The sequence below is a fragment of the Adiantum capillus-veneris genome, chromosome 8 (assembly GCF_014529385.1).
Source record: "Adiantum capillus-veneris isolate H3 chromosome 8, ASM1452938v2, whole genome shotgun sequence".
In the NCBI taxonomy this organism is placed as follows: Eukaryota; Viridiplantae; Streptophyta; class Polypodiopsida; order Polypodiales; family Pteridaceae; genus Adiantum; species Adiantum capillus-veneris.
Window position 1 is genome coordinate 128,469,304 of NC_140938.1, and position 12,359 is coordinate 128,481,662.

Below are 12,359 nucleotides of genomic sequence, written 5' to 3' on the forward strand. Positions count from 1 at the left end.
GCCGAATCTCTGGCATACACAAATTCCTATGCTAACGACATACCACTAAAGAATACATATACCCGACCTACCATAATACCCACATCCTTTGGAGAACCTCATTTGCACAAGAACATTCAGATACTCGACACTTACACACATGAGAGCAAAAGAGATATGTAGCTTATCCACTCAAACGCCATAACTATAGAGATCATCATTATGTCGATGCAGTGGGCTTTGCTAAAGAGAGTTGACAATAATGCTTTCCATAAGAAAACGCCTTCTCGCTTCTTGGCTCTGACAAGCTCCTCTTATCAAGGGTAGTTACAATAGGTATGGGAGCTTCCGTTTCCCCATATCAATCGCCCTTGGCCTCTCTCATGGATCGGTTTTTTCTTGATGTGCCTGTCTCGGCCTTCCAGAGTGCTTGTAGTGCTCCTTTCCTTGCTTAACAATCGAACTGTTTCTCTTATGCCTTGACAAGTCAACCGATGGCAACCACCATCTTTCCCTTGCTTTGTCCTGAGCGCCTCCACCTTCTCCTCTACTGCACTCTCACGAGATGGTTGTCCCTCTTCACGGCCACTCTATCTTCCCTTTTGCAGACGACTCCCCTCATGCCATAGAGCTGCCCCCTCGTTTGATGCAACCCACGCTCCCCTCTGTCATGCACGAGCCAACCACCTCAAGCCCTCACTGGCGGCCTTCTGTAGCAGCTCTGTAGCCGCCTCCTGCCTGCCACCTCCTTTGGCCGCCAACTCCTCTCTTCTCTGCAATCAACCGGATGCCACCCTGGTGCAGTCGCCCCCTTGACCACCAATTGCAGCGCTGCCCTTTGCCGGTCCTCCAGCGGCCCTCCCGTCGCCTGTTCACAAGGCCTCAGGCCCTTACCATGCAGCCCATGGCATCCCTCGGCTCTTCCTCGCCCTCTGGCGACTCCTCCTGCTCTTCCAGCCCCTGAGGGGTTGCCACTCGCTGCCTGCTGCAGTCGGCCCTTCCGTATCAACTGGCCGCCCCCCCAAACTTACCCGCCTATCCAGTGCTCCTACGAGCCCTCCTCGGCCCCCAACCATGTCTTTGCAACTGCATGGCCCCGTTGTCATCCAACTAGCGCTCCTCCATGCACCCCCCAAGTGTCGCCCTCTTCTCTGTTGGCACTGTTCGTCGACTGCAGCACGACAAAAGCTTTTTTGTTTGCCTTTGAATAGCTTAAAGGCATGTTTTTTTAAAACCTCGCTTGGCGACCGATCACACACTATCAACTAGTGACCGATCACACACTATCAACTAGTGACGCTCGGTGGTCGTCGAAAAACCTCCTTCAACCTCTCCTCTTGCACACCCTTCGAAGCTTGAGCTCCACCCCCTCATAAAAATGTGACTAGCTTCCCGTCACGTTGCCAATGAGCAGAAGCAAGACCGATCATCCGCCTCAAACTTTATATACCCTAAAACTCCACCGAAAAGAATCACTTTGCGTGCCGTCAACTCCTGATCATAAACTGTTATCCATCTATCTTCAAGCATCATCAAAACTCAGACCTTGTGCGAGCGGGGCAAGCACCTAACATACACAGCATGGTATTAGCCCGTGCAAGAGACTTTAAGAGACCCGAGCGGCTGAGCTTGAAAATCACCTTTGACCTGTCAGAAGCCACATTTGACATACCCATTCAGGCGATACATGTTGTACCTTGCATCAAGCAACCTCTCAAGCATCGTACCATCTTCTTGCAAACCTTCATGCCTACGCTTCCTGCACTTCCCTAGGTCGACAGAATTTGGCTGTACCATCATTGCCCACCCCCTCGTTGAGCATTCATGCTCAACCATAGTATTATTTAGGTAAAATAGAACTATGTAGAGAGAATGATATAAAAGAGCTACATAGACTGCATAATAAATTGTGGCTATATAGATAGGATAGAGATAGAGAGAAAAGCATCAGCTACTGCATCACCCGCCAGGGTCAAATGGAAAGCTCATAGCTTCCCCAATCATAGTGTAGGATCCAGCTGGATTAAAAACAAAACAATGGCCGTGGCCATCCACCTGTACAGCATGTATATCCAAATCTTCCTTTGCATTTGTATGCCAATAGACAGGCCATCCTTCCAGCTCTTCATAGCATCGAGCTTTGTCACCCTGTAGCCACAATCCTTGCCAAGCACAAATAAGCTTTCGACCACTTAAAGCTTTGGTACCATAAGCTGCTATCATGTCATCTACTACAAAACCTTTCACATCATCATCTTTATCAAATGAGCATTGAAACCTGCATAGTACACCCTGCAAAGCAACTTGCAACAACATAGCTATCAATAGCATAGCATGAAGCAACAATACCCTGCCATTTGCGTCCACTTGCTGCATAGCCAAGCAAAACTGATCCCTTTGCAAACCTGCATCCAAACCCTCTGTAAACGGCTCCAAAACCATCTTTTTATACTCAAGAGTATGACTTGCTAGAGCGACAACCTTTTCTTCAAACACCTCATCACCTGCAAGGTTGACGGCACCTTCCTCATTGCATGGAGCCTCACCCTCATAGGCTGCACCTGTATCAGCTTCCATAGAGTCATCTGCCGGAGTTAACTCTCCACGGCTACCCACAAACTCTGGAACTTCAAAGTACACCTCGACAGGCTCACCAAGGCAAGGTTGCCCCACCCTTGCATAGAAAAATCAACTGGATCTACCACAGCTTTTGCTTCTAGCTCTTGCAAGCCATCCTCAAAAACCTGCTCTTCAATTAGGTCTGATACACCATCAAACCATGCTTCTTCCTCCAATAGCAACTCACCATCACACAACATCTGATAGGGCTACTCGACTGGCAGATTCACACAAGGTGAAACACTATACTTCTCTTCAACCATTAGCTGGCTGGCAGGCAACTCACATACATTGTTGTCCACTTCATCTACATGAAAAACATCATAAGTTTCGTACCTAGAAGACCGGGACTTTTTCTCCCACATGCTATCTGTGTCCAAACTGCTGCTGGAGCTTTGAGAACTTTCAAACTCCTCTTCTCCACTTGTCAGTTCTTGCACCTTGGCTGTCAGCCTCGTTGGCTCTAGATTTGGCACCTCTTCTTGAAAAGCTTTTACGACCTCACTCTCTTGAGGAAACAAACTGGGTGGCATCCTGAATATGCCTCGGCACACCTTTTGAGCCCTGGTTGGCACTTCGTTTAGCTCTTCTAGCCTGGCATCAGCTTCACGGGCTTTGATTACATGCATATCAACAAAAAAGGAGCTTTTACCTCTTGATGCCCATCAATCTGCTTGGGCTTAGGTCGACTGGCTGTCGTGATTGCTGACTATAGCCATCTTGCCTCCATCTTCTTCTTCATCTTTCGACTCTTTGCTTTGGCAACTCTAACGGCTTCATCATAAGTGCTTGGATCTTCATACTCCACCCTCTCTCGAACATAAGAATGCAAGCATGACAAAAACGTTTCCCGCTTAAAGAATGTAATAGGACTAATCTTTGAAGTTCTTAAAGTCGAAAAGAATGTAGCAGGGCATATCTTTCGTTTAGCACGATTTGAAAGATTGTTGAATAGTCTATTAAATAGAGCTTATATGAATGAGTTTGAGATATTAAGAGAGAACATATATTCTTTTTTTAAATAATACACTAAAGACGTATTTGATAAAGATTAATGAATAACAGATAGTCTGTCTATGAAAAGTAAAATTGAGATTTTTATTAATATCAATGTTTTATATTTATGTGTTTTAGCTTAAAATGCATGGGTAGGCTTAAAATAAGATGTAAAAGTAGTGGAGACCCAAAAATAGAGGTTTTAAGAGTCGCGAACTAAAAGTTGCATTTTTAGCCAAATACAGACGTTTTTCGCAATTCTGTTCGCGTTGCCTAATAGGTCTGGTCTACAGGATTGCTCTGTTCTGAGTTCGTTTGTAAAAGTTATGATGAAAACAAACAGAAGGTAGCAGCAGTGTAGTATACACAGGGACAGACAGACATACAACATCATACAGTTCTCCCTGCTATCAACCAAGAAGTGGATTGTTTCTTCATGGTAGAGTATGGCAATTGAGATTATGAAGGTATATAATTATGTTTTTTACTTTGATTATCATGTTCAATTGGTTGCAGGAGTATGTTCTTTTGGCTATTTTGTAGGCGATGCAGAAATCAATGTGTGAAACAGGATCTGTGCAAAGTGTCATGATAGAAATCTAACCTTTACGGATCGCTTAGCGATCACGTTCTTATATTATTCTCGCAGGTATACTTGGTGCAAAAATCGTGCAGGCTTTTTGAGAAAAACAAGGATAAAAGCAGGATGGGTGGTGCGTTTGGGGATCATTCACAGATCTCCTCTTCTGCGAGTGCGAGTGCGAGTGCGAGTGAGAGTGTGAGTGCGAGTGAGACGCTGCATGCAAGAGGACTGAAGCTCCGGGGTGGTCGGGAGGTTCGAGCTCCGTACAACGGAGTGCGCCTATACCTCTATTGTATCAAAACTCTACAAAAATCCATCAATACAAAGATCTCTTTCTCTATCTTTTGTTGCCCATCTCTATTATTCTGTTCATCTTCGACAAACCGCAAAGCTTTGGTGGAAAGCATACCTTAAACAGCGAACAAAGGTTACTCCAATCACTTGGGAGGAATTTAAAACGCAAGCGTATAAAAGGTATTGTTCTTCACACTATGAGATGGATAAAAAGATGGAGTTTTACAAGTTTCAGCAGCAACCTGAGGACGAGCCAAGTCTTACTGTACATGAGTATAAGGAGAAGTTTTTGCGACTTCACAAGTATGCACCTAAAGTAGAAGGAGAGGCGTTGACAAACAAATTTATCGAAGGACTGTGTAAAGATCTGTATTATCAAGTAAAGGGTGCAGGGGCTACCGATTTTCTAGATGCTATTGTGAAGGCCGAAAATTATGAGAAGAAGGTGAAGTATGAGAGCCACAACCCTACTCCAAGCAGAATTATATCTACCGGGCATAGAATGCAGAATAGGCCTTTTCAGACAAACACTGAATTTCCCCGAAGGAATTTTACAAATAATCAGAGAAGACCACCCAATAATTTTTCAAATAAGAATCAAAATTTCAATCGAAATCAGAGTACAAATCAGAATGCTGTAAACAACCGCAATCAAAATTTGGGTCAAAATGATGCAAATCAGAATCAAAGAAGACGACAACCGCTGTGGTGGCAACATGATCCGGCTTTTCTGGAACGAGCAAGGAGATTTGGGTTATGTTTCCGTTGCGGTGAGCAAGGACACAAGACGTTCGAATGCCCAAATAAGGAGATCGATAAAGCAGTTCTTGCACGAATGGAAGCCAATATGAATGCGATGGACACCACGATTGAGGAAGCGAGTGAGGAAGGTAAGTGCTCTGAAATTCCTATGAAATGTATGACAACGTTTGTTCATCATTTAAGGGCATCCGTTATAAGAATTCGGGGTAAGATAGGAACTAAAATTGTGAATTTTCTCATTGATTCGGGTAGTACGCATTGTTTTATGTCTAACAAGCTTGCGCAGACTTTGAAATTGAATCCTGATTCCCACATTAGGAGACCTGTAGAATTGGCCAATGGGAAGAAACATTATACACAGGGTCATATTCAAAACTTACCTTTTTTGCTGAACAAAGAGAAACATTCGGGAGAATTTTATGTTATTGGCATGGGTGAACGGGATGTAATTTTATGTCATAAAATCTAATATCTAACCAACCCAAATGATTTTCTCATATTAAATTGATCACTTAATGTGGGAGAATAAACGGGAACAAGTGTTAGGATATAGATATGTGCTTATAGATCTATCTCAACACGGGGCCAATAGTAAAGGGGCCCAAATGGGAGATGGTCTATCAAGAGCAAGGCTAACCAATGGAGCATAAGACCTTAGGGTTAGCTTCATTGAAGACCTCCAATAATGTGTGAAAAAGTCCTTTGACCTTAGGTAAGCTAGGGCTGAGCTTGAGGTGGGAACCCGGCCCAAGCTCGAGGTGCTTGACCTGCTTGAGGTGCTTGTCGTGATTGAGGTGTTTGTCCTGCTTGAGGTGCTTGATTAAGGTGCTTGAGGTGCTTGACTTACTCCATGCTTGAGGTGCTTGACTTGCTGCATGATTAAGGTACTTGAGGTGCCTTGAGAAGCTTGCCTGAGATGCTTGTGGGAACACCCCCTAGTTCAAGTGCTTTGTCATGCTTGGTAAGTAAGGTGCTTGATCACCTAAAGTCAAAAACATTCCTACAAGAGGGGGGGCGAGCCCTTTTCCTAGGGGCTAGAGAGAGAACACCCACTCACACACACAAGGGAAGCCCCAACTTGAAGAGGCAGCAAGGACACATGTCAGGTCCCTACCCATGTTACCTTCATGTGTTGCTTGAAGCCTATTGGCTAGGCTTCAAAGGGGTCCAATGATAAATTACTTGAATTATCTAATTGTTTTTGCATTTATCAAGTCCTCTCTCTCAAAGGGGAAAGGGGGACACTTGTCCCAAGGCTACCCATGTTGCTTGTAATGGCTCCTGCTTGTGATTGGCTAGGCCTGGAGGGGTCCAATGAGCTTCAAGCATGAGCTACAAGGGGGGGTCGACCCAAGCAAGCTAGGGGGGTGCTTAGGGGGTATACTCACCCACACACACTCACAATCACTCTCATGGTGTGCTATGCAAAGTGCAAGAGCTCCCTCTCCAAGCAAGTAGAGGTTGAGAGCCTACACCAACACTCTTGGCTATGGAGTGCAAATCCAACCAAGAGCCATGATTCAATGCTTGAGCTTGTCATCTCCTTCTTCTTCATTACTATGCTATTATGTATGCTAGCTCAAGAGTTATGATAAGTGAGGAACTAGCTCTTTCTCGTATGAAATGTTTCTTCTTCCTCTTCCCTACCCTCATTACCTGCTAGCTCTCTCCACCTTCGAAGGTGTTTGAGGTCTTGGGACTGAGGCTTGGTATAGTTAAAGCTTTCTTCAAGTTTAGGTTATGCTATGATGGTGATGCATGAAGCTTTCCATCTTCATTGCTTCACCTAGGTCACAAGGAACACAATGAATGTATTGTAACAAGTATCTCTAAATGGGAGAAATCATAATACAAATGCCTATTGGAGGGGGGACCGGCTCCACATAAATCCGGTTCTCAACTGTTGTCATGTTCTCTAAACTCTCTCTCTTACAAAAGTATTGTCTATGCCAAGTTAACTAATTGCTATGATTATGTTGCTATCTTCAATTACGTCAACCCGCTATGCTCACAAAATCATTTTTTGAAAGTACTCTCATTAAATTCCGCTACTCTCACATATTAAGGCAAATTCCATTACATTTTAGGAATGGATTGGTTGGCTGCGAATCATGCATTGATTGATTGTGAGAGGGGTAAGTTGGTTTTTAAAAATAGAGATGGTCATGCGATTAAAGCTGAGGAGAGAAATACAAAATCACTTCTGATTTCTGCCATGAAACTTTTGAGGGGGGTGAGACAAGGGTGTGAGACGTTTCTTGTGTTTGCTAACGAGATTAAAGAGGATTCTGGGAATAAACAGAAAGAGGCAAATCCAGAATTTGTAGAGGATCTCTTACATGAATTTAAGGATGTGTTCCCGGACGATCTTCCTGGTATGCCTCCGCCTAGAGCGGTAGACCACGCCATAGATCTATATCCAGGAGCAACACCTTATTCAAGGGCTCCATACAGGTTCAATATTGATGATCTTAAATAGCTCAAGATACAACTTGATATTTTGAAAAAGGGTTTCATTAAACCTAGTGTATCTCCTTGGGGTAGTCCTGTGTTACTCCAAAAGAAAAAGGATGGTACATATAGGTTATGCATTGACTACAGGGGGTTAAACAAACAGACCATTAAGAACAAATATCCTCTTCCTCACATAAATGAATTGCTTAGCCATTTGAGTGGTGCCACAATATTTTCAAAGGTCGACCTTCGTTCTGGCTACCATCAAATCCGCATCAAGGCCGAGGACATTCCAAAGACTGCTTTTCATACACGTTATGGGCATTATGAATTTACAGTTCTTGCTTTTGGTTTGAGTAATGTACCAACAACTTTCATGTGCTTAATGAATAATATTCCCTGCCACCCATCAACCATATTGTACTTGATTCACTTTTTAAAAAAAGTGCAAGGGTAGATAATAGACCCAAAATAGTCACCCACAAGATGCATTGTTTGCAAAATTGACAAGCGTAAAATTGACAATTGTACTCATCATAGGCAAAATGAATTGATTGGCAAATGTAATAATGACAATTGTACAACATCATAGGCATAAAGAATTGATTGGCAAAATGAAGTGCGGTGACAAATGTAATAATATACATGGTTCAAAAAGACGTATAAAATCCGTCTCATGATACATAAGCTATGAGAAACCCTAAACTAATGCTATCTAGCTACAGCTAAACTAACGTCGTCTAATCAGACGTCTCATCGCGTCCAAGCGGCGTATCTGTCGGATTCTGCAAAAAAAGACAATAAGACAGCTTTCAGTAAGTATAAACATATAACGACATTTATAAAACAATATAAAAAATAGAAAAGAGTAAACCCTAATACTAACCATGCCACCACGAGAACTAAGAATGTCCATCAGGGCGTTTAAGCCCTTCCTGCCTGCGTACTCGCGCTCGTACGGTGTGGGATCACGTCCTGTCATCGACCACTGTCAAAACATACAAAGATTTCATTATGTTAGAATTAAAAAACTCATAAACCCTAAACTATCGAACATAAAGAGCAATGCGAAAACACTTACAAAATCGGCCTCAAATGATGCCCATCCACCGCTCCCCAAGTGGTGCGAGCTCCCTGCCTCTACTCGCGCTCTGGCTGCATCCTTTTGTTGCTTCCACTTGTCGGGATTCTCGCGCGCTGCTTTCTTTGCATTCTTCCAATCTTCTTTGGCTAGCCAATTTGGCATGTTCCACCCATGCTTGATTGCTTTTTGCACTTCGGAACGCTTGTGTTTGCAGTATTCGCGCATTCGAATCTTCATCAGGTCTTCATTGAAGCGTTGATCCCGTGTTGGAACGGGAAACTCATCATGAAGTATGCTGATGACTCTATTTTTTAAATCACTTGGTACTTCACTCCATTTGTTTAGTATGTAGTGTCTAAACAGCTGAGAGCAAAGACCACGCATGCACGAGATCACCTTCTTGCCGTCATCATCCATGATGATGCAGCCGCTGAAGTCGACGGAGTAAGGCAAGTCGACCTACACGCCAGCCCGCTACAAAGCTTACTCCACAAGAGTGGTGAAATGAGAGAGAGGAGTGTTGGGAGCTCATCTGCGGCCTGCCACTCTAGTTTATCTGGCGGGCCCGTTGCTTTCGCATCTTCGAGGCTCACCCTATACTACCAGCAGAGACAGTTTGGTATGTCTAGCTAGAGCTGATCCATACTCTCAGAGGACAGTTCGAGAGACTCTAGGGCAGCTTCGACCGCATGAGGGAGCATAGAGAGGATTTCCTTCGACTCTGATGCCCTAGGCCTTTCTTCACCATGGTTGAGTGTGTGCTCAAATGGCACTATTGTCCACTCATGTGGCTTTTCCCTCCTCCCATCTCTTGATTTAGCCTCATTGTACATAAGTTGTTTTTTCATCGAGAGAGTCTCCCCCTCATGATTGTTGTAGCTCTCTCTTGTAGAGGTGGTTGTAGCTCTATGGGCAGTTTCATTAACTAATAGAAGGATATTTTTCTCGAAAAAAAAAAGATACATTACTTCAAGGAAGGTAAAGAGGTATCCCTAATTGCATTGACCAACCCTCAGCCAATCAAGCAAAAGAAATTCTGTAAGAACGTGGAGAATGGAGCTAGTACTAGTGGTATGGTTGCGAGAGGTAGATACTAGAATTATTCTGGTAGAGGTTGAGGAATAGCTGATTTTACCAAAAAAAAATCAGTTATCATATGCATGGAAAGTACAAGCAGTTCTTAGGCCAATGTCTTGACAATTGGAAGACTGAGATGAGAGAGGGAAAGATGGCAGAGCCAATATCAGTGTGCGTAATCAATAGGACCTTTGGTGTTGTCATCAAGGAGATCCCAGATGTACCAATAAAAAATCCCAACTAGAGTAAGGAGAGCTAGCAATAAGAGAAGCAAAGGGCAATATGGAAAGCTAAAGGAAAAGATAAATAAGTGGATGAGGGGCATGAGAAAAGGGTCTTGGCTATTGAGATTATCAAGGCAAGGGTAAGACCAAGGAGCATGCAATTAAAGGGTTTCCTAAAAGGGGGTCAGAGAGCCTATATAAGAAGATGGTTGGGCACAAATGAGCATCTATTATTCTGATGCTCTCTCACTCGTATCAAATCTCAAGGCTCTCTTGCTCTCTCACGTTGAGAAAGGAGTAAGGAGATGCGGGGAGCGACTATAGCTTGAATATGGAGGATTGAGAGGCTGCATGAAGTCATGTAGTATTACATGCAAAGCATATTTTTTTTTCATGTTATACTCTCTCTCTCTCTCTCTCTCTCTCTCTCTCTCTCTCTCTCTCTCTCTCTCTCTCTCTCTCTCTCTCTCTCTCTCTCTCTCTCTCTCTCTCTCTCTCTCTCTCTCTCTCTCTCTCTCACACACACACACACACACACACACACACACACACACACACACACACACACACACACACACACACACACACACACACACGAGTCTATGGCACATTGGATGCAAACAAGGAGAGGTGTGGGGATGACCCTAGTATACACACACCTCGGACAAGTGTCGTGCACCAAGTGGCTCAAGTTTGTGCTTGTAGGTAGCATGAGGACCTCCTTGCCAATTCCTATTTTTGCAATGGCCCGTGCTCAATAAAGCAAAGGATGCCATCATCTTCCCTCTTGTTTGTTGGCATTGAATGTTTCCACAATTGTTGGTGACTATTCTTTTCACATTGCATAAATTAGGTCATCCTAAGGGTGCCAAAGGTCAAGAGTGCCCTCCCATGGCCAAGGGCAGGTGCCAAGATGGGACTATAGGGAGATCCATGAGCCATGGTGAAGAGAGACTTTGACAATACCTTTATTACGTAAGTAGATTTTGTTTTTCAATAAACTCTATTTTTTCCCGAGATTTTCAAGGACATGGTAAGAGCCCTATTTCATGCAATGGACATGTAAGGGCGGTTGTTAGGGGGTCATGGTTGCATGACATCATGCACTATCTTGTAAGTTGGGACGACTTGCTATTGCAAGAGGAAGCTACTCAAGGAAGCTACTCCAAAAGCAAGGTGGAGCAAAGGCGACGAGTTGACACCCATCCACAGACATTGGAACATGCCCATCAAATCCCTATGCAACAAAAAAATCACCCATATCTCTCCATATCTTACTTGTTGAAAATTAACCTCGGGGGGTTCACCAATATTTTAGTACCCCCGTATATAACATACATTCATCTGGTATTTAAAAAACCCCCTCTTTTGACATGTCTGAATGAATAAAATGGCCCCTTATTTTACAAATTTTTTTTCCAAAATTGAATATAAAACCCCCTTATTTTAATGTATCCTTGTTAAATTGCCTAAATTTTTTGCATTTTAAAACCCTTCCTAGCAAACTCACGTTATACATTAACAAGATTACGAAGTGCACCCCCCGAGAAACTAACAAAGGAAGGTTTCTATTGATTGGTAAGCACCACCATGACATTAAAATTAATATTTTTGATGTATTTAAATTTTTCAACAAGTTTTGTATAGGTGTAAGATTGGAATGGCTACAAGCCCACACAAAATTTTGCAAAAGGGGGCCAAAGGCCAAAGCTCTCCAGATATCTAGTTGATCATTGCAAAAGTTGACAGAGAACCTACTAACCCGGCTTTGTGCTTGAATTGGCAATGATAGCAAGGCAAGTACATTGTAGTTTGGCTATTATAGCTTGAACCTTGCACTTGTATCATTCATGGCATGTGAGTATACGACAAATCATCAAAAGGATTTGTGCCCAGACACCTGATCAAGGTTCACTACTGAGATATCATTCTGCTCATTTAGTAAGCTATCATTATATAAAACAAAGCTTCAATTTTATGCATTTGGCGTAGTAGCTTCCCACTTATTAGCATATGGACTTGGGAAGGCTTCACGAATGTATGAAAATGGTTATCTAGTGGGTGTAGCATGAACCAAGCCAAAGGGATTATAAGATATATAGTAAGGGCTCAAGGTATATTAGATCCATGGCTATGAGGTGGCTTCCAATTAAGATATGTTAGAAGCCACCATCATGAGCTTGATATTGAGGCAAGACCCTCAATCCTAAAGGGATTTCAAAGGAAATTTAGACATCAATACCATGCAAAGAGCACGGAGCTGTAGATGGTTTTTCCACCTGGAGTC